Below are 21,928 nucleotides of genomic sequence, written 5' to 3'. Positions count from 1 at the left end.
GCATCATTCACTCTAAAGTATTCATTTTTTCCTTGCATAGATAAATAATATAAAGTAGTAAATATACTGTATTAGTTTTCTTTAAATCTAAGTTTACAGTTAGAAGGTAATTATCTGACCTTTCTCTAGTTGTAGGGGTAAATCAGGAAGATGGTTGTAGAATTGTGGCAAGAAAAATATGAACAGAAAGTATTTTATTCTATCACCTTGGGAAGAAAAATAGAAATGACTAAATAAAAACAACCCATAATGTTACTTCATTTATGCAATGGTTAGGGAAAAGATTTTGGAAGGTTGAGATAGTCTCTGTGTGTTTTTGTTTTTGTTTTTTTCCGTACGCGGGCCTCTCACTGTTGTGGCCTCTCCCGTTGCGGAGCACAGGCTCCGGACGCGCAGGCTCAGCGGCCATGGCTCATGGGCCCAGCCGCAGGCTCAGCGGCCATGGCTCATGGGCCCAGCCGCTCCGCGGCATGTGGGATCTTCCCAGACCGGGGCACGAACCCATGTCCCCTGCATCGGCAGGCGGACTCTCAACCACTGCGCCACCAGGGAAGCCCATAATTATCTATTTTAAATATAGCAATATGTACATGTCAATCCCAAACTCGCAGTCTATCCCCCCCCACCCTAATCTTGTGATTTCAAACTGAATTGTGTAATTTATTTTAGACTTGTGATTTGAAGCTTGAAAAGTATAAGATAATTTGATTACATTTGTAAATGGTACGGATATCTTGAAGACAACTTGATATGCCACATTTAGAAGCTTGAATTATTAGGTTTAGGAGAGTTATTTACATGCTTAAGATTTTTTTCTTGTTTGACTTGTAAATCTGTCTATGAGGCATTTGAAGTGCTTGAAAAAAAGCAAGTATATTAAATTTGTAAATGTAGTTTAAATATTTAAGAGCATTTAATTAACTAACTTTGTAAATGGCATGAGTAATGTTCAAGCAAATCTAATATGTCAAACCCAAGGGCTAACTGAACATTAATCAAGGAACAAGTTATTGCTCTTATTTTTATACAAAAAATACAAGATTTCTAAACAGAACATTAAAGTTAAGTAAGTTAAACTTAAGAAAATTTGTTTGTAAATTTAAAATTTTAATTGACAATTAAACATAAACAACTGCAAATAGTCGTTTCTCCTCTCAGATGTGTCCCTAGGATACATGCCTCCTTGGCAGCCGACTACCTTCATCTCACAGTGTTGTCCTTCCCCGATCTCTGACAGCCCTCGTTACTGGGAACTCTTTCACTGGGCCCTGTTTTTTATGGTTATTTAACTTTTATAAGAATGCACGGGGCCTTCCCTGGTGGTGCAGTGGTTAGGAATCCGCCGGCTAATGCAGGGGACACGGGTTCGATCTCTGGTCTGGGAAGATCCCATGTGCCGCGGAGCAACTAAGCCCGCGCGCCACAACTACTGAGCCCGTGTGCCACTACTGAAGCCCGCGGCCTAGAGCCTGTGCTCCGCAACAAGAGAAGCCACCGCAATGAGAAGCCCCCGCACGGCAAAGAAGAGTAGCCCCCGCTCGCCGCAACAAGAAAGAAAAAAAAAAAGCCCGTGCGCATCAACGAAGACCCAACGCAGCCAACAATACATTTTTTTTAATTTAAAAAAAAAAAAAAAGAATTTTGAGAGTAGACTCACGTGAAGGGTTTAGCAAGTACCTGGCATGGAGTAAACCCTCAATGTTGGCTGTCCCTCCCAGCCCCATCATCTCTGTATTCCACAGCATCCACAAGCCTCAAGAAATACTCATTGAATATCCTTTCTCTTGATCCAGTATTTTCTAGGACTTTGGCTTTAAAAAACATCTAAATAAAAAAAGCACTTTATGGTCAAAAATGCTCATCTGTGACAAAATTTCAAAGAGCTAAATATTAGGACAGTTTATTTCAACAGTAGGGAAATTGTTGAGCAATTTTATTTGTAATTTTATACACCACCTCGTTTCAAAAAAGGATTTAAGATGGTTTACAGAGGCCTAAACCAAAGAACAAGATAAAATACGTTTAAAACAAACAAGAAATATAAGGCAAAGGGATGGAAAACAATGATAGCAAAGTGGGAGGGGGCCAAGAGTAGGGTTAGCAATACAAAAAAATACACATGCTAAAGTCATATATCCTTGACCGGAAAGATTTGCTATAAGCTTTCTAGCAGCCAACACCACTCAAATTCAAAACTCGAAGGGTCCATAGGCCAAAAACTAACAAATTGCTCTCAAAAGTTAAACTCCTCTGGAAAGCGAGATCATATGAAGGTCCTCCTTTGATTAGAGTGGGGCTGTGTAATGAACCAGCACCATCCTCAAGAGCTGTTTGGAGAGAAAACACAAGGACGGGCTTCAGCACTTCCCAGAGGATAGGCAAAGACACAACTCCGCGCCTCCATTCTAAGGAAGGCCGGTATTCCCAGGCACAATCCAGGTGATTTGACATCGAATGAGTAAATAAAGGATGATAATCCAGTTAATGGACTATTACAATGCGCACCACAGTACAGAGGTGGGGAGAGGAGTGCTTCCGTGAAAGAATTAAGTGGAAAAACTGGAGACGACAAAAACACAAAAATATCAAACTATGTGTAGAAAATCATCAGAGTAAAATTCACTAAAATGTTAACTCGTTATTTCCGTATATTAGGAGTACCATTGCTTTTTTTTTCCTATTTATTATTAATTTTTAGATGTCCAATGGGAAATACAGTGGGTAAAAGTATCTTGAAAGATGACTCACATAAAATCTGAAGAGTGATTAGGCTAAGCCTCGAAGCAGCGTCGCCGCGCATCCTAATCCCGGGTCGCATGTTTACGGTAAAAGCCCTGTCCCGGGGTACCCAGGCGTCCCAGGGAGCCGCCCACAGAGACGCAGGGTCCTCCGCACAGCCTAGAGAGGACCGGAAGTCGGCTGGGGGCGGGGTCTGTGGCTCCTTCAGACTCCAGGTCCGCTGGTGGCTCGTCGCTTTGCCGCTAGAAGGGGTTCGGTCGAAATCGTGCTGTGGAGGGCAGACTAGCTGCACTCTATCCACCTGTGCTCCCCGTGACCTCAACTTGCCATGCCACCAGCGCCCGAGGTGACAGTGGGTGCAGGTCCTAAGCCCCTGGCGGGGGTCGACGCCGGCCGTGCATCGCCCCCTGCTTGGGGTCGTCGGAGCTCTGCCCCCCTCGGTGCCCCCCGACCGCCTTTTCTCAGGCCCGTCTATCCCCCACGTCTCTTGGCGAAGCAGGTGATAGGATGACCCCGGGCCATAGTGGACAAACCTTCAGTTCCAAGAGCCGGTGACCTTGGAGGATGTGGACGTGGGCTTTAGATACGAAGAGTGGAAGCGCCTGGACCCTCCTCGGAAGACTTTCTACGCGGACGGAATGCTAAAGAATTATGGAACCGTTATCGCACTGAGTAAGGGCTTTCCCGCGACCCACAGTCGGTCTGACTGGAAGGCTTAACTGCACTTTGTTTCTAACTGGGTCTTCCTCTGCACTCCCCGTCTCGTGTGTTGTGAAACGTTTCAGGGACTGGAGAGCTTCCCGAATTTGTCCAAGTAGACCTGTGAGTTCAAGTTTCTTTTTTTTTTTTGGCCGCATATGTACGTAACTTGCGGGATCTTAGTTTCCCGACCAGGGATCGAACCTGTGCCTAAACTCTGTAAGCGCTGAGTCCTAACCCCAGGATCGCCAGGGAAGTCCCCTGAGGTCAAGTTTCTAATTTCTTTGTTTGTATTTGGTTTTGTTTATGGGTTTTTTAGTATTTGTTTTTTTAGTCAGTATTTCTTTATTTTTTCTTTGCATTATTTATTTTTGATGTGGACCATTTTTAACATCTTTATTGAATTTGTTACAATATTGCTTTTTTTATGTTTTGATTTTTTGGCCACGAGGCATGTGGGATCTTAGCTCCCCAACCAGGGATCGAACCCTGAGGGTTCTGCATTGGAAGGCGAAGTCTTAACCACTGGACCACCAGGGAAGTCCCTGCATTATTTATTTTTATGTCAGGCAAAAGGCTTGGAATTTGCCTGTGTCCCTCATTGGTATGGCACTCTTCTGGTGGGTGTGCTGCTGGGTGGAGCCGTGCAGTTCCTGATCCCCCCACCCCCACCCCCCACCCCTCTCATGGACAGAGAGAGAGCCTAGAGGTGCTCCTGGGCCCCGAGGAAAGATATTTCTACTCGTAGACTCATGTTGCCCTATTCTTATCTGTTAAAAGTGGGCAGTTTTTCAGCATTCTCAGTTACTGCCTTTCTCATACCTGGAGTTCTCTATAAGCAGGATCCCAGGCCTGGGACCAACTGGTAGGTTTCTAGGGTGGCTGCCCACTGCTATTGCCTTTCATGTCATCCCAGACACACAAAAAAGATGTGCTCACCAGGACCACACTGCTTTCCAGGCCTCAGAATATTCTGACCCCAGAGACAGCGTATTTCTCCGACTTCCCCAAATATAAGAAATGAGCCTTGGGAATTCCCTGGCGGTCCACTGGTTAGGACTCAGTGCTTCCACTGCAGGAGGCAAGGGATCCCTGGTCCGGGAACTAAGAAACTAAGATCCTGCATGCCACATGGTGCAGCCAAAAAAAAAAGAAAAAAGAAATGAGTCCTTAGTTCCTTTTGTCACTGTAATCATGTAACAGAATGATTTAATTAGATTAAACTGGGGGGACATTAAGGTGGAAGACTCCTTTGCCAGCCCCTCATACTTTGTAGAAAAGGAGTCCCTGGGCTTCCCTGGTGGCACAGTGGTTCAGAATCTGCCTGCCAATGCAGGGGACACAGGTTCGAGCCCTGGTCCAGGAAGATCCCACATGCCACGGAGCAGCTAAGCCTGTGTGCCACAACTACTGAGCCTGCACTCTAGAGCCCGTGAGCCACAACTACTGAAGCCCGCGTGCCTAGAGCCCCTGCTCGGCAACAAGAGAAGCCACTGCAATGAGAAGCCTGCGCACCGCAACGATGAGTAGTCCCCGCTCACCGCAACTAGAGAAAGCCCGCGCATAGCAACAAAGACCCAACACAGCCAAAAAGAAAAAAAAGAAAAGTGGTCCCCTACCCCAAGTGCTGGAAAAAGTAAAGAATGGATAGAGTTGAACTCTGTCCTTGATATGAAAGTGGGGTGAAAAGAGATTCCCAGGATAGTATCTAAAAAGGAAAACCGGAAATACAGTGGACCCTTGAACAATATGGGTTTGAACAGGTCCACTTACAAACCGATTCTTTCCCTAAATATGTCCTGCAGTACTCTCTATCCTTAGTTGGTTGAATACACAGATGCGGAACCATGGGTATGGCAGCCCCACTGTAAAGTTATAGGTGGATTTTTGACAACTCAGAGGATTGGCACCCCTAACCCCATGTTCAAGGGTCAACCGTATAGACGAGGCTTTACCTGCCCATTGTGAGGCTTTACCTGCCCATTGTCTGTATTTCCGTAGTGACCAGCAGAAAACCTTTATCTTAGAAGCTTTTTTAGGTGAGAGTGGACTGCAAGAAAGCAGAAACCTGGGAATTCTTCAGCTAGTCCTGGGGAGAAAGGAAAGAAGGAAGGAAATGAGTATCTAGAGCCTGAGGGAAGGAGCCAAGGGGCAGGGACAAAGAGGAGGACAGCTTAACTGGGGCCCCCAGCAGAGTTGCCCTGATACCCTGATTTCTTGAAATGCTGACCCTTTTCCTTGCCCATAAATAGGATTTGCAGTTTATAAACCTGAGGTGCTAAGCCATTTGGAAAAAGGGGAGACCTGTGTATCTGGGCTGGACAAAGAACCAGAGTCAGATGGGTGAGTGCTGGAAGGCCTTGGGGCCACCGACCTGCCCTGCCTTCAACTTGTACTGATAATTACTCATAAGTAATTCCAAAGGCTTGTGAGTTCCATTGTTAAGAATATAGGCTCTTCCTGGTTGATTTTACTATTGCCAGTGATTATCCAGCCTTTTTCTCTCTGGTCTCATTCTGGTTCAAGGTTCCTGTGAAGGAAGGCTCAAGATGGTTATCTTTCCACCTTCATCAGGGCCCAATGGACTTAGGATTTCTAAATGAGCAGAGTGTAGCATTTACAGTTTTTATGTGCTCTATTTTTTTTTTAATAAATTTATTTTTTGGCTGCGTTGGGTCTTCCTTGCTGTGCACGGGCTTTCTCTAGTTGCAACGAGTGGGGGCTACTCTTTGTTGTGGTGCACGGGCTTCCCATTGCGGTGGCTTCTCTTTGCTCTGGAGCACAGGCTCCAGGCACGCAGGCTGCAGTAGTTGTGGCACGTGGGCTCAGTAGTTGTGGCTCGTGGGCTCTAGAGCGCAGGCTCAGTAGTTGTGGCACACAGGCTTAGTTGCTCCGCAGCATATGGGATCTTCCCAGACCAGGGCTTGAACCTGTGTCCCCTGCATTGGCAGGCGGATTCTTAACCACTGCGCCACCAGGGAAGTCCCATATGCTCTACTTAGAATTTGCATCTTCATCTTCCTTTGGAAATGGAAGCAGAGTAGAGAACGGGACTTGGATCTAGAACCCCCGAATTCTCAGAACCTTCATGTTCAAATAAGCACCACTCTGAATCCAGTGGCCCCTGTTCTGACATTGGACTGAGAAAAGGTGTCTGGGTGATGGTGCTGAGACCTCCAACCTTCCTCCTCACCTGTGTCCTCTTGGTGAAGCCATAGGTAATTCTCATCCAGGGGAATGGGAAGAGGACTGGAAAGTTCTCTCAACAGGAATGGCTCTTTTGTCCTTTGAAGATGAAGACCTTCCCTGGCTGCTTGGAGGACCAAGAGCCCACACCTGTTCTAGGCTCTCCTGGTTGCTGAGGAATCGGGCCCTGGCCTTAGTGCAGGACTGATGCGCCCCCGACATCGAGACAGCTTGGTCCTGCCTCTCCACAGGTTTCCTAAAGGCGAAAGGATGACTTCAACCACCAGACATTTAAACAGTTGGAGCTTTATTGCTGATAAGGTTAACCTAAACATTAAACTTAAACTGATTAGACTTCTGTTTAAAAAGTAAATCCAATAAAGTCATTGTTTTTATTCATTTTTGCCTCCATGGTCTTATGAGTAGAAGAGGTTGCTAATATATTTAAATAGTGCTACTAGGACTACAAATTATTAAGTAACCAATCAGAATTAGAGACTTTAAAAGTTAAAGGTCACTTTCCCAAGATGTAGTAACAATCTCTGAAGTCCAGGAGTCTTGAAAGACTCCTTAACAATAGTCTTAGGACTTCCCTGGTGGTGCAGTAGTTAAGAATCCGCCTGCCAATTCAGGGGACACGGGTTCGAGCCCTGGTCCTGGAAGATCCCACATGCCGCGGAGCAACTAAGCCCGTGCACCACAACTACTGAAGCCCATGCACCTGGAGCCCATGCTCTGCAAGAAGAGAAGCCACCGCGATGAGAAGCCCACGCACCACAAGGAAGAGTAGCCCCCGGTCTTCGCTAGAGAAAGTCCATGCGCAGCAACAAAGACCCAATGCAGCCAAAAATAATAAATAAATAAATTTATTTTTTTAAAAAAGGAAAAGGGCTGAATAAGATAATTATCGAACAGAACATGGGGATGTAATGGAATGCCATTTTCCATCTGTCACATCTGGAGGATTCTTGTTAAGTAGAACACACATCAAATTTAAGTCTCAGCTGATCCCAGCCATTCATGTCTTTAGGCCTGCAATCATAACCTCTTCTGTCACTGATGCACCAGTGGCTTTTGAGCCAGTGGCTGACCCATAACCCCTGGTGTCTAGTGAGGAAAGGGGAGCAGAGGGTGGCTGGTGGGATGGCCCCTGACCCTGCTGAGTCCATGTATAGCTTCTGCTCAGATCCTCCTCCCCTTCCCAGGCTGGTATGTTATCAGGAATCTCAGGAGGGACCAGGGGGCTAAGAGTCAGAGATCAGCTCATCTCTGCTGCCTTTTGTTTCGTCCAGGATGTCCAGAGAGGAAGACCCCAAACTCTTGTGTAGTCAGCCCTTGAAATAGGTCTTCTGAATTATTTGCTTAGGACACAGTCATTTTGATCTCAGGTGGCCTCAGCCTGCAGCGGCTTGAAGCAGGATTTCAGTTCCCAGCCAGAGACTGAAGTCAGGCCACGGCAGTGAGAGCGCTGAATCCTACTCACTAAACTAGTGACCAGTGACAAGGCTCTGGCCCTTCGGCTTTGCAGAAATGAATTCCCACAAAGACGGAAAGTAGTGAAACAAGTAAAGTGTTTATTCGGAGGAAAAAGAGTACGTGTGGATCGACACACAGGTGGGCTCAGAGAGTCATGCCCTCGTAGTAGTTTGAATCACTTATATGGGGCATTTCTTCCGGATTTCCTTTGGCTATTCATCTTGCTTTGCCTGGTTCTGAGTCCGTATTTGATTTATCTAAGGGTCCTCCCATGTGTGCGCACACGCCTCTTAGCCAAGGTGGATTCCAGTGAAGAGGCCTATGGGTAGCTTGACATCACCTACTATGCGGTGGCGCCCCCTCCCTTTTTGACCTTCAAGGAGCCTTTCTGTGCATGTGTAGTCAGGAAGGTCTCCTTGACCTTGAGAATGAGAAATATGTGCCCAGCCCTGGGCAGGGCTTAGCTCCTCCTCCTCTTCATCTTGGAGTATCTGTCCATAGGGTCAGACTCCAGCTGTTCAGCCTGGGGCCCATTTACCTCCTGCCTCAGTTTGAATAGATTTCTTCCTGCCACATAAATAGATAATTTTCAGGTGAAGAGCTGGAATTTACCCTAGACCTTAGGGACAACTTCCATTTTAGTAGGTGGCCGTATGTCCCAATTTGCTTGAGGCAATTCCAGTTAAGACTCAATGGCCTGGTGCGATTATTAATAGCATTCTCTTTCACTGTCTGAAGTAAGAAGTATTCCCATTGCAAAAATAAATCATACAGTCCGTAGAATTCTAGGACAGATCACATTTCTCCAGTATCAGTTCCTACTCTAAATTCCCTCCCCAGTCATTCTTTCTGACTGGAACCAGTCAGACTAACTTGCTTCCTGGTCCCCTGAACTGTGCAACCCAGGAATCCTTTTTCCCCACAGGTTGGTCATGCAATTGGTTTCTGTTGTTGCTGTGGCCACTGATGTTATGTGAGGATGAAAACTGTTCATTTGCTGTCTGCTTTAACAACAGCTCACTCAAAGGCTGAAAAATATTTGAAACCCAGTTGTAAACACCCTGAAGAAACTGGAGCATTGACTGGTGTGTCCTGTGCAAAAACCTGTAAAGTTCAGACCACTTTAAATTGTTCTTTTTTGTGAATAATGCACAAATTAGGGCAGCTCCAGGGTAGGTGTGGGCTATTAGGCCAGTGCAGGGTTTTAAAATAAGTTGAATTATAACACAACATTGTAAATCAATTATATCTGAATTTAAAAATTAAATAAATAAGTTGAATTGAAGTACTTCTGGGGAGTCCCCCCTCTCCAGGGAGCCATAGCCCCTAACCCTTTTGTCCAATTCCAGCTGCTTCTCTCATGTTTACCTTTCCTACCTGGTGCCAGTTTTGCCAGTTCAAAACTCACAAGACTTGTGAGTTTGTGAACTCAGCTCTAAGTTTCCTTTTCTGTCTTTGTTACCTGTTGTTCACATTGGAATAGGAGGGAAAATCGTGCTGGCCTCTCAGCCTGGCTTGGCAAGTGGGGTCACCACAGGTGAGATAAACCTGGCCCCTTAGGCTCACACCCGTGTTTGCAAAACTATGCTATTTTCATTTCCATGCTAATAGCTGACCTTCACTGAGCAACTCCCACCTGCCTGGGCCTGTTCTGAGGGTTTACCTGTCTTGGTAACCTTAAGGGGGAGGTGCTTTTATCCCTATTTTATAGGTGAAGAAACTGGTACAGAGAGGTTGATTAACTTGCCTAAGGTAATCTGAGTGATAATTTTTTAAAAACTCATTGCTTCTCATTTTCCAATTATAGTAGCAATTATTGTTCATGACAGAAAATGTGGAAAATACAGAAAAATAGAGACGTAAATTTACAAAATTACAAAATAACACAAATCATCTCCAATTGCACCCTGAGACATAATCCCATGTTTAGTAAGGTTCTGCCAGTTTTTTTTTCCCTGAGTATATATATTTTTAAACATAGCTGGAATCATTTAGTACATCTGTTTTATAACCTGATTTTTAAAATGTCCTCAATTGTGAACATTTTCCCATGGCAGTATCTGCTCTTTTACGTCATGTTTTTTAATGCCTGCATCGTCTTCTACATATGTTCTATAATGAATTTTGTTCTTAACTGATTCCCTATTGTTGGACATTTATGTAACTTCCAAGCTGTTATAGTTAACCAGCATGCAGATTTACAACAAGAAATATATATCTGGCAAGCCAACAAGACTATTTCTGCAAGTTGGTCACACATCTTTTCCCTCTAAGAAAGTATGTGGAAAATCAAACTATATCACAGAATTCAAAAAAGGGGCTTTGATCTTAATAAGTGGGGTCCGCAAGCTAGGTGGTAGCCTGTTAAAACCTGTTTGGATAAGAATGTCTGCACTGCAGTCTTCCAAGTTACATCAAAGACCACACATGTCAGGGTCTCCTTATCCACACCTATACTGACCAGTACATGGGTTTTTCTTCCTGCCACATAAGTAGATCGTTTTCAGGTGAAGAGCTGGCATTTACCCTAGGATTCTGCATTTCTAACAAAGTATCACACTTCAAAGGCTTTACAGAGCTTTCTGCAAGCTCTGTCCAGTGACTCCTGTTTCCATTTCATTGGCCAGAACTGTATCCTGGAACCAGCTCTGGTGCAGAAAAGGCTGGGAGACATGGTCTTTTTAGCTGAGCACTTTGTCACCCTGAATACAATGTGTCTCTGTTAGTAGGAAAGAAGAGAATGGTGTTAGTAGGTGACTCTGATCACATTGGAAACCTTTTAAAAAATCTGTCCCATTAATAGTTACAGTTCATTTTTGGTAGAAGTGTGATTTCCACAGCCTACCCTGTATAGAAATATTTTCCCAAGGATGTTTTCTGTGAAACCAGAATAACTGTAATATTATGAAGTGATGGACCTTGTCATTCTTCCTGGCTACAAATTCTCTCTCCTATAGTTTCCCATTCTGGTTTGTGAAATAAGTGGTTTTTGGGAAGGGCTGGGATGAGCTCAGAGACACCAGCTCTCCTGCATGCCTTTGCTTATAAAGTACTCACCTTTTGCATTCAGCCTGTGTGCTGTTTTAACTCCAGATACAAAGATCTAATATCCTGTAGATCTATCACTATGTCAAAATAAAGAGCTAAAAAATCTTCAGATGTGGGCTTCCCTGGTGGTGCAGTGGTTGAGAGTCCGCCTGCCGATGCAGGGGACATGGGTTCGTGACCCGGTCCGGGAAGATCCCACGTGCCGCGGAGCGGCTGGGCCCGTGAGCCATGGCCGCTGAGCCTGCGCGTCCGGAGCCTGTGCTCCACAACGGAAGAGGCCACAACAGTGAGAGGCCTGCGTACCGCAAAAAAAAAAAAAAAAAAAAAAAAATTCCAAGATCCTGATCCAACTGTATGAAATGTTTTTGAGATATTCTGGGTCATCTAGATCTAGCAGGTGAAACAAGAATGGCAGAATGTTTATGGCTGCAGTTTACTCTTTCTACTTTCGTGAATCTTAAAATTTTTCCAGGCAAAAAACTTTCTAAGAAAGTTGTTTTTTTTTTTTTTTTTTTTTTGCGGTACGCGGGCCTCTCACTGTTGTGGCCTCTCCCGCTGCGGAGCACAGGCTCCGGACGCGCAGGCTCAGCGGCCATGGCTCACAGGACCAGCCGCTCCGCGGCATGTGAGATCTTCCCGGACCGGGGCACGAACTCGTGTCCCCTGCATTGGCAGGCGGACTCTCAACCACTGTGCCACCAGGGAAGCCCTCTAAGAAAGTTTTTAAAAATTGAAAGATATCCAGAACATATAAAGTACTCCTACAATTCAACAACAGTAAAAAAGTCCATTAAAAAATGGGCAAAGGACTTGAATAGACATTTCTCTAAAAGAAGTTACGCAAATAACTAATAAGCACATGAAAAGAAGCTCAACATCACTAATCATTAGGGGAATGCAAATCAAAACCACAATGAGATACCGCTTAACATCCATTAGGATGGCTAGTTATGAAAAAAACAGAAAATAACAAGTGTTGGTGAGGCTATGGAGAAATTGGAACCTTGTGCATTGCTGGTGCAGCTGCTATGAAAAATGTTATGGCAGTTCCTCTAAAAAATTAAAGATAGAACTACCATATGATCCAGCAATTCCACTTCTTGGTATATACCCAAAAGAACTGAAAACTTCAGTAGATATTTACACACCCATATTCATAGCAGCGTTATTCACAATGGCCAAAAGGTGGAAGCAACCCAGATATTCAGTGGATGACTGTATAAACAGTGTGGTATATATCGATATATGTATATTGTGATATATAGATATAGATATATAGATATCACATTGTGGGTGTGTGTGTGTATATATATATATATATACACTGTGAGTATATATATATATACACTCTATATATATATACACACACAATGGAATGTTACTTGGGCTTAAAATGAAGGAAAGTCTGCCACATGCTACAACATGGATGAACTCTGAGGACATTATGCTCATGAAATAAGACAATCACAAAAGGACAAATCCTGTTTGATTCCACTTATATGAGGTACCTAGAGGAATCAAGTTCTTAGAGACAGAAAGTAGAACGGTGGTTGCCAGGGCCTAGGAGGAAAGAGGGATGAGGAGTTAAGTTTAATGAGTATGGAGTTTCAGTTTGGGAAGATGGAGCAAGTTCTACAAGAGATAGATGGTGGTGATGGTTCCCTAGCAGACTGCATGTACCTAACGCCATGGAACTGTACACTTAAAAATTATTAAAGTGATATATTTTATGTTACACACATTTTGCCACAACCTTTTTAAAAAGAGTGATTGCTGGTTGGGTTCAGCCATGAGAAAGTCTTGTTTGGGATTGTTCTTTTGGCCTGGATGCGTTGGAGCAAAGCCATAGCCAATTACAGCCCTCATGTAACATGAGTGACAAATCAATCTCTGCTATTGTTTAAAAAATGAATACATTTTATGTTTATATTTTACCATAATAAAAATTTTTGAAAGAAAACTTTTTTTGATTATGAAAGTAATACAGGTTCTTTATGTTAAAAAAATGTGGAAAGCGAATACGTCTCTCAATTCTTTCCTTCAAGAGTTTAGAATAGATTTGTCCAGATTTTATGTATGAATATATGTTTTAAAAAGGATCAAGCTGAACTTTGTTCCACTTACAGCAACTTCCTGCATCATGAAGACATCTCCAAGTCTTTCTATATAGACCTACTTTACAGTGCGTGGTATTTCACTATGTACAATAGATATGCCGTATCTTTTTGGCCAATAGATGTACAATAGATATGCCGTATGTACAATAGATATGCCGTATCTTTTTGGCCAATGGAGATTTATCATTTATGATACTTTTGTTTACTTGTTTAGCAGCCCAAGTTAAGATGGTTAGGGTGGACTACCCTGGTGGTCCAGTGGTTAAGATGCCACGCTCTCAATGCAGGGAGGCAATCCCTGGTCAGGCAACTAGATTCCCACATGTCTCAACTAAAGATCCCGTGTGCCGCAACTAAGACCCAGTGCAGCCAAAAAAAAAAAAAAAAAGGTTAGGGTACGTATGGGTAGATTTTAAAATTCTTAAAGTGAAGCCTAGATGGCTTACTCTCCCACTTGAGAGAGGTGGGATGCATTATTACCCTTAGAGTCTGGTTTCTGAAGTGGATTTGGATGCAGGTTCAGAACTGCAGGGCTGTGCACACTCCTCCCTTTGTAAATATTCCTGCCTTGTGTGTGTGGTCCCTCCCTGGTCATGGGAGTTGGTCAGGGCACAAAGCAGGGGGACTGCCTGTTTTTTTTTTTTTTTTGGTCCAAATTCAAACTTTTGCTCTAGCTTCTGCTAGTTGTGACCCCAAAGTATCCACCCTCTGGTCATGGCCACTCCAGCCCTAGCACTTGGGTCTGGTAAGCCTGCTTCCGTTTGCTTCTTTCCCAAGACCTTGCCTTGCCACTCAAACAAGGTTTGCATTCCTTCCTGTGGTATAATAAATATATTTGGTATTTGTCCCCATTTCCTGGCACAGAGTTCCCAAAACCCCTGGAATTCCCTGAATGATAGCAGTGTCTTTTGTTAGCCGTAAGGAGCCCCTTTTGAGCACACTGGAGTTTATGCTAATGAGGTGGCTTAGGGTGGGGCCCTAGATGGCCTCAGGATGGGGCTGGACACCAGAAAGACCAAGTGATTGGAGGACTGGAACTTTCAGTCCCACCTTCCGGCCTCTGGGAAGGGGGTGGTGCTGGATTTTAGCCTCTATTAAAAAACTCTTGGACAATGAGATTTGATGAGCTCTTTGGGGCTGGTGAACAAGAATGCACCCAGGGCTTCCCTGGTGGCACAGTGGTTAAGAATCCGCCTGCCAATGCAGGGGACACAGGTTCACGCCCTGGTCTGGGAAGACCCCCACGTGCCGCGGAGCAACTAATCCCGTGTGCCACAACTACTGAGCCTGTACTCTAGAGCCTGCGAGCCACAACTACTGAGCCTGCGTGCCACAACTATTGAAGCCCATGCACCTAGAGCCCATGTTCTGCAACAAGAGAAGCCACTGCAATGAGAAACCCGTCGAAGAGTAGCCCCCGCTCGCCGCAACTAGAGAAAGCCCGAGGAACAAAGACCCAAGGCAGCCAAAAATAAATAAATAAATAAATTAAAAAAAAAAAAAAAAAAGAATGTGCCCACGTGCCAGGAGGGTGGCACAGCCTAGGTCCACACAGGGCAGAAGCACTCTTCATCTGGCTGTTTACTCGTATCCTTTAATATCCTTTGTCATAAACTGGCCGGAGTGAGTACACTTTCCTGAGTTCTGAGAGAACCACTCTAGCAAATTAACCCAACCTGAGAGGGGGTCGTGGGAACCTCTGGTTTAAAGCTGGTCAGTCAGACAACCAGATGACAGACAACCTGGACTTGAGATTGTTGTCAGAAGTGGGGGCGGTCTTCTGGGACCGAGCCCTTGACCTGTGGGGTCCGACGCTCCAGGTAGAGAGTGTCTGAAATGAAGTAAATTGTGGGGTGAGAACTGCTTGGTGTAGGAACACCCTACTCCACCCAATCCTCCCCCCCCCACGCCCCCTCCCCCACATGCACTTGGTGACTAGAAGTATTGACAGTAGAGGAGGAAAGTAGAATTTTCCTCTTGCACTTCCTTTGCTCAGACATTTGCTGACCACACAGACATGACCACGCCCTTCCCAGCTGCAGAGTTTCCCTAGACTTGACCCCCGGCCTCTTGTTGGAGAGCTCTTCTTGCTCGTCAGACATAAACACAAGACTCAAAGCCTCCCCCTTACCCTGCTGAATCTGTCCGTGCCCCTCAGGGATTATTCTCCTGATGAGGTAGAAATCACGTGCTTCAGGATCACCTTTGAGGATGAGTGAGGCTGTGACCATACCCTTCACCCATGGGGACAGGCGCTGACCCCTCCGAGAGGAATCTCCATTAGGACGTGATGGGGAATTTGGGGAATGTGATCTGACTCAGTTCATTCCTTGCTAACCAAGTCATTGCTGCCACCCATGTGTTAGTGATGTGGTCTGAAGGTTTCCATTTAGTTAGTTTTAGTTTCTGACTCCTTGCAAACTGTATGGTCCCTTTTGATGAAAAATTGGCTATTTCTGCTTCTCCTTAATATTCAGTTCTCATGTTTTCCTCATTGGAAATGGGCAGCTTTCCTGTGCTCTGAGTCTACCCTCACCTCCCTGGCACCTGGGTCATCTGCCTGTGTATTGAAGGCCCTGCCTGTGGGAGTTTTACTTCTGTCCTGAGATGGTCGTCCTGCCTGTCTGTGCTTCCCAGCAAGCTCTCCAGTTGTGTCTCCAGCCATATCTGGCTCCCACTGACAGAAGGGCTAAGGCTGGTTTTGGTCTATTCTCTCCCCTTTCCTGTTTTTGGTGCTATGAACAGAATTTCACTTTTCCAACCTAATCTCCTGGAACAAGGGAAGCATCCTGGGTACCACAACTGCAGGCAGATGAGGACAGAAGACTCACTCACAGGTGATGGGGGGAAGTCCACTAGCGCCCCCCCCACCCCCGCCTTGTTACACAGCTCCTTCCCTTGTGCCATTTATAATGTTGAAGAATCCGAGGTGGAGTGCTGATTCAGATGAGTCCTCGTCTTCGCTTGGTCCCTAAGCCACTACGTGAGAATCTGATGGACACCCCCACATTAACACCTCGCCGTGCATTCCCCTCATCTGGGTGAGCCGCCTGCACAGAGGGGACCGTGGCCCAACGCCTGGTCAGTCTGTGTGTGGTGAAGACGCCAAAGACCTTCGGCCCTCAGCCGTTCCCCTTTACCTGCTGCTTTGTTTTCTCACCCCTTTCCGGCTGGGGCCCTACATCCCTGTTTCTTCCCCAGTGTTTTGTCCTGTCTTCTGTTCCCTCCCTTTTATTCTCCACGTAGCACCAGTACACTCTTTGTCTGCTGGCTCTTGGAAGTTTCTGTTTTGGTCCCCTTCCCGGTCCTTACTGTTCAGGGTTGTGGAGATAAGTGCTGGATGCTGTCATTCTCTCTTTGTTGCACTTGATTATTCTGTTCTTCTCAGGTTAATTTTTTTTCCCCCCCTCAGGTTAATTTTTGCTCAGGATGCAGATCAAGTCATGTGTTATTTGTCAGATGGTGAGAGCAGAACCAGGAATCAACTCTATAAGGCAGGGCCTTTCTGAGGACATGAAGTATGGAGGGAAGGCACTGTGAGGACTCCCAAAGGCTAGGCTCCAGAGATCTAATTTTGTAGAATCTCGTGGATCCCAAGAAACCACAAAAGGTCTTAGAAGAAAGGATCCTGCAGGTATAGTGCGTGCAGTAGGGATCCACCAGGAAGTCACAACTTGCTGCCTGGCAGAGAATCCTCACTGGAGAAAGGTTTGCTCTCACCTGTTCCGGCAGCCCGGAGGACTTCCACTGGCAAAGAATCTCGTAGATGTAAAGTGTGTGAGAAAGCGCTGAGAAACAGACACATGTTCTCATACATAAGGGCGCTCACGCCAGAGGGAAACCCCACACTCGCAGCGAGTATGGGGAATTCTTCGAGTCTAGTGCTGTGACCATCCCCTGTGGAGGGAAGGCCCAACAGCATGAGCAACGTGGCAGAATCATAGCCCTAGTCCCCAGCTTACACCACGTGGGGAGAAGTCTGAGTGCCGAGGGTGTGAAGAAAGGATCAGAATCACCGCTCAAGCTCATCAGTGCTTCATGATAGAGAAAGCTCCATGGGCGTCACAAGCATGGAAGAACTTTCTGAGATGTGAGGCCCTTTCTTCCCATCAATGAGCATACAGAATGGGAAGGAATACATCTGTAAGGAGTGCAGAGAGGCCTTTTCTCAGGAGGCCACTGTTACTGTCTGTTTGTTTTTTTAAAGATTTTTTTGAGTGGACCATTTTTAAAGTCTTTATCGAATGTGTTACAATATTGCTTCTGTTTTATGTTGTTTTTTTTGGCAGTGAGGCATGTGGAATCTTAGCTCCCTGACCAGGGATCAAACCTGCACCGCCTGCATTGGAAGGCGAAGTCTTAACCACTGGACCGCCAGGGAAGTCCCCAGGAGGCCACTGTTATTGTTGGTCAAACAGTCCACACTAGAGAGAAGCTGTATAGAACGTAAAGAATACAGGAGAGATTTCAGAGACGGGTCACACTTCATTACACACCAGAGTTCACATCCCAGGTGGGCCATGTACACACCACAAGTGTGGAAGACCTGTCGTGTATATCACACTAACCTCTGTTCACTGCAGAGTTCACACCGGAGAGAAGCCCCATGGGTACAAAAGCTCCCAACACTTGGTTCTTCTGAGTAGTCACTCTGGGGAAAGCCTTGCACGTGTGGCGAGTGCAGAAAAGCCTTCAGGCATCGGCCCCATGTCACGGTCCATCAGCGTATTTATTCTGTGAAGAAGGCTTAAGAACGGTGTGGAAAAGCCTTCAGCCAAAAGTGGACTCTCAGGGTCCGTCAAGGAGTCCACCCATGGACTTCCCTGGTGGTGCAGTGGTTAAGAATCCTCCTGCCAATGCAGGGGACACAGGTTCAATCCCTGGTCTGGGAAGATCCCACATGCCGCAGAGCAACTAAGCCCGTGTGCCACAACTACTGAGCCCATGCACCGCAACTACTGAAGGCCATGCACCCTAGAGCCCGTGCTCCGCAACAAGAGAAGCCACTGCAATGAGAAGCCTGAGCACCACAATGAAGAGTAGCCCCCGCGAGCCACAACTAGAGAAAGCCCATGCGCAGCAACGAAGACCCAACGCAGCCAAACTTCTTCAACCTGGTGGGGGTTTCAGTATCTGTAAGACAGCTCACAGGATATGGCTCAGAATATTATCTGTAGCCCTTAAGAAGGCACTAAAAGTCCTTGACTATGCTTAATGACTAAACTATTATTATTTGGTCTCCTTTGACAGTTTTCCTTTGTTTCTGCATTGTCTCACTTCTCTGATTAAACTTATTCTTTGGCAAAAGTTTTTCCACGAACAAAAGGCAAGCTGAGGACATGGGGGGCATAGACCATAGGGTCCTGTTCCGTTTCAAGAGCGGAACTCGGAATGGGACACTGGGTTTGTCCAAGGGTGGTGTATTAGTCCCCTGGGGCCACCATGACAAATGACAACCAGCTGGTGGCTTGAAACAACAGGAATTTATCCTCACAATTCTGGAGGCCAGATGTCTAAAACCATAGTACCAGCAGGGCTGGGCTCCTTCCAAGGGCTCTAGGGGATCACTCTTTGCCTCCTCCAGCACCTGGAGGCTCCAGATGTTCCTTGGTTTGTGGCTGGAGCACTCCATTCTCTGCCTCCTTCTTCACAAGGCCCTCTATTCTGTCTGTATCTCTCCTTATGTGTCTCTCAGGACACTCACCATTGGATTTAGGGATCGCCCAATAATCCAGGACGATCTCAAGATTCTTAATTACATCTGCAAACACCTTTTTTTCTAAATCAGTTAACTTTCATAGGTTCCTGGGGTTGGGATGTGGACATATCTTTTGCGAGGCACCAATCAACCCACTCACTACAGGTTTAGTCGGTGGAGGGACGGTAAGGAAGCATGTGAGCCCGTTCTGGAGAGAACGGGGGCAGAGGGAGTGCAGACGGCAAGCATGTGTAGAGCTAGAGGGTAAGACTGAGTCACACTTGCCTGATGAAAGCAAGGATCCTGTTATACCCAACTCTCCGTGTCGGATGCAGCGCCCCCACACACACGTTCTCAGGAGGAGGAGATGGAGGAGGTGGGGAAGGAGTTGTATCACAGCATTCCTGTTACACAGCCATGGCCTTTCTGGAATCAGCCACTGCGGTGGGCGTCAGGTCTCTAGATGCCTGGAAGCAACACAAGCAACTGGGGGTTGAGGGGACAGCATTGCCAAAGCAGGTGGGCAGGAGCTAGAAGAGAACACATTTATAATGGCCCGAGCTCCTGTGGGCACCTCTGGAAGCCCTGAAGGTTACGCTGAAGGCTTTCAGAGACCGGGCTACCTTTGGTACTGAGGCAGCCATCCATAAAATAAATTGCATGTCCTCCTGCAGCCATGAGAGACTTGTCCTCACAGACCAAATCCAATCCCCCAGCTTCCAGGAGAAAGAAGCGGTCTACATGCAGGACACCTACATTACGCTTGGCATTAAGGCCAGTGCCCAGATCTCCAATGAATGGCAAAAGTCCGCCCCAGCTCTTTCCCATAGGATTGCTTAGACAGGGACACAAATAGTGGTGTGCTCTGGGGAATGGTAGGGTGAGGCAATCTCAGCCTTGAACAAAAGAGAAGGGGCATTGGCCAGAGTAGGCCAGATTTTGATGTGCAGACAAAAGATGGTGATGCCAGGATGAAATGACTCACTGGAAAGGGATAGCACCTGGAGGAAGATGGCTTGGGGGGCAGGATGTATTTCAGGTTAGTTGAAACATAACTTTTTCAAAAAGGTTTTCCAAGGCACCCTAAAGAAGTTGGGTGCCCTATTCTTTCAACTCACTTGTTCAGGGTCATCAGCTTACAAAGTTAGCTCCACAATGGCAGGGACTAGCTAGCATCCTGTCTAATGCAGCTGATGGAATGAACTGGAGGAGAAGGGGAGGGAGAAATAATCAGCTGTCTCCTGCATCTTCGTTCTGAGCAGTTGCTAGGTGATGTCTAGGAGGACCACTGCTGCTTGCTACCTGCAGGAGCTGTTCCCTGAGCTCTGCCCCCTGCACAGCACTGGGTGGGGGAGGGGTGCAGAGGGAGGGTGCCTGGCCCTTTCCTGGACTCACTGAGGCTGGACTGCATGCAACCCTCCCTCCATAGGTTTGCCTCGCTGGCCTCTATCGTCACCCCAGCAATTGCTCATCACCTCCCAGCTCTTCCCCTTCTCTGTCCTCATCCCCAGACTGAGGAATGCCAAATCGAAGTGTTTCGAAGTGTTGAGTCACCCCCCCAACCCCGTTTTCCTTTCTGCCTCTTTCAGCCAACCCTAGCTGAAGAAACGCTGCGGGGGCTGGCAGTGTCACCCCCAACACCAGCAGGAGCCCCGTATCTCCTGCCATCCTCCCATTGTCAGATGTACTTCAAACCATACGATGGAAGCAAACATTTCTGCTTGTTTTACATACACTTCTCACTGTGGATAAGATGGGCCGGACACGCAACTGTAATGTTTTCAGGGTTAGGGCTCTGCTCAACTGATCTTCCCATAACATCAATTTCTTTTTTTTTTTTTAACATCAATTTCTTTTGGAATTGAATTTGACACACAAAGTCCACATGGTTTGTAAAGCACAGGTTTAAAAAAATTTATAACCTATTTTTGGCTAAAGGAGGGTTGTAGAAAAATAGTTTCTATATAATCAAATAGTCATTTTTAAAAATTAAAGGGACTTCCCTGGTGGCACAGTGGTTAAGAATCCGCCTGCCAATGCAGGGGACACAGGTTCAATCCCCGGTCCAGGAAGATCCCGCATGCTGCGGAGCAACTAAGCCCGTGCGCCACAACTACTGAGACTGTGCACTAGAGCCCACGAACCACAACTACTGAGCCCACCTGCCACAACTACTGAAGCCCGCACGCCTAGAGCCCATGCTCTGCAACAAGAGAAGCCACCGCAATGAGAAGCCCGCACTGCAACGAGGAGTAGCCCCTGCTTGCTGCAAGTAGAGAAAGCTCACGCACAGTAACAAAGACCCAACACAGCCAAAAATTAATTAATTTAAAAAAAAAAAGATTATAGGCTAGTTCTAATAGGATTGCTGAAAAGGGTGTATAACCTTGGAACATTTGAGAAGTATCCATTTCATTGCCTACTTATGTACCAATTGTGAAGTTTTTTCTAAGTGATGTTTCTTTGCTAGTTGTGGAGAGAGGGGAACGTCCCACAGTCACTTAGGGACCTGTCTCCACAAGTGGAGTGGACTTCTTTATAACCCAGGGTTTTGCTGGTGCGATGCTGCATTCAGCACGGCCTCAAAGTGATGTCCCAGTATCCTGCTACCCTCTCGACACATGGCACCAAATATGTAATCTGAAAATAAAAACGAGGATGGTTCCTGTTTTATAGACAATTTAAGAGGAAAACCCTTGAAATGGGAAGTCTTTTTTAAAATCAAACTTTGCTTCATCCCTCAAATTTCCTTGATCCTATTCTGTTCCTTACTTTATAAACTCATTACATATTTGATTTTAAATTTTATTAAGATAGGTTAATTTACCCTGTTAGAACCTTCTTAGAGTTTCTCCCCACCACACCTGCTGCTTGATACAGAATTTTTTGAGGGGTGGCATTAAAGGCATAGGACTAGACGGAGCTTTTTGAAAGCAGGGACCAATACTTGATCATTTCCGTATCC

General features: G+C 46.0%; 1 protein-coding gene across 21 annotated transcripts in view; it reads right to left on the bottom strand.

The window, feature by feature from the left end:
* Positions 1-21,928, bottom strand: part of ZBTB9 (zinc finger and BTB domain containing 9) — a 92,847-nt gene that overhangs the window by 42,130 nt on the left and 28,789 nt on the right. For 14 of the 21 annotated variants that reach the window (XM_060307555.1, XM_060307554.1, XM_060307556.1 and 11 more), the window contains exon 3: positions 5,415-5,527. The exons of 2 other annotated variants lie outside the window; for them this stretch is intronic. The gene's annotated coding sequence lies outside the window, so the exon portion shown is untranslated. Of the gene's footprint in view, positions 1-2,748; positions 3,097-3,211; positions 3,381-5,414; positions 5,528-19,265; positions 19,431-21,928 lie in introns of those variants that run through there. 5 more of the 21 variants (XM_070046685.1, XM_070046686.1, XM_070046687.1 and 2 more) reach the window with 3 other exon arrangements.

Source organism: Globicephala melas, chromosome 11 (genome assembly GCF_963455315.2).
Source record: "Globicephala melas chromosome 11, mGloMel1.2, whole genome shotgun sequence".
Classification (NCBI taxonomy): Eukaryota; Metazoa; Chordata; class Mammalia; order Artiodactyla; family Delphinidae; genus Globicephala; species Globicephala melas.
The sequence above is the reverse complement of the archived record's forward strand: the minus strand, read 5'-3'. Positions and strand labels throughout refer to the sequence as shown.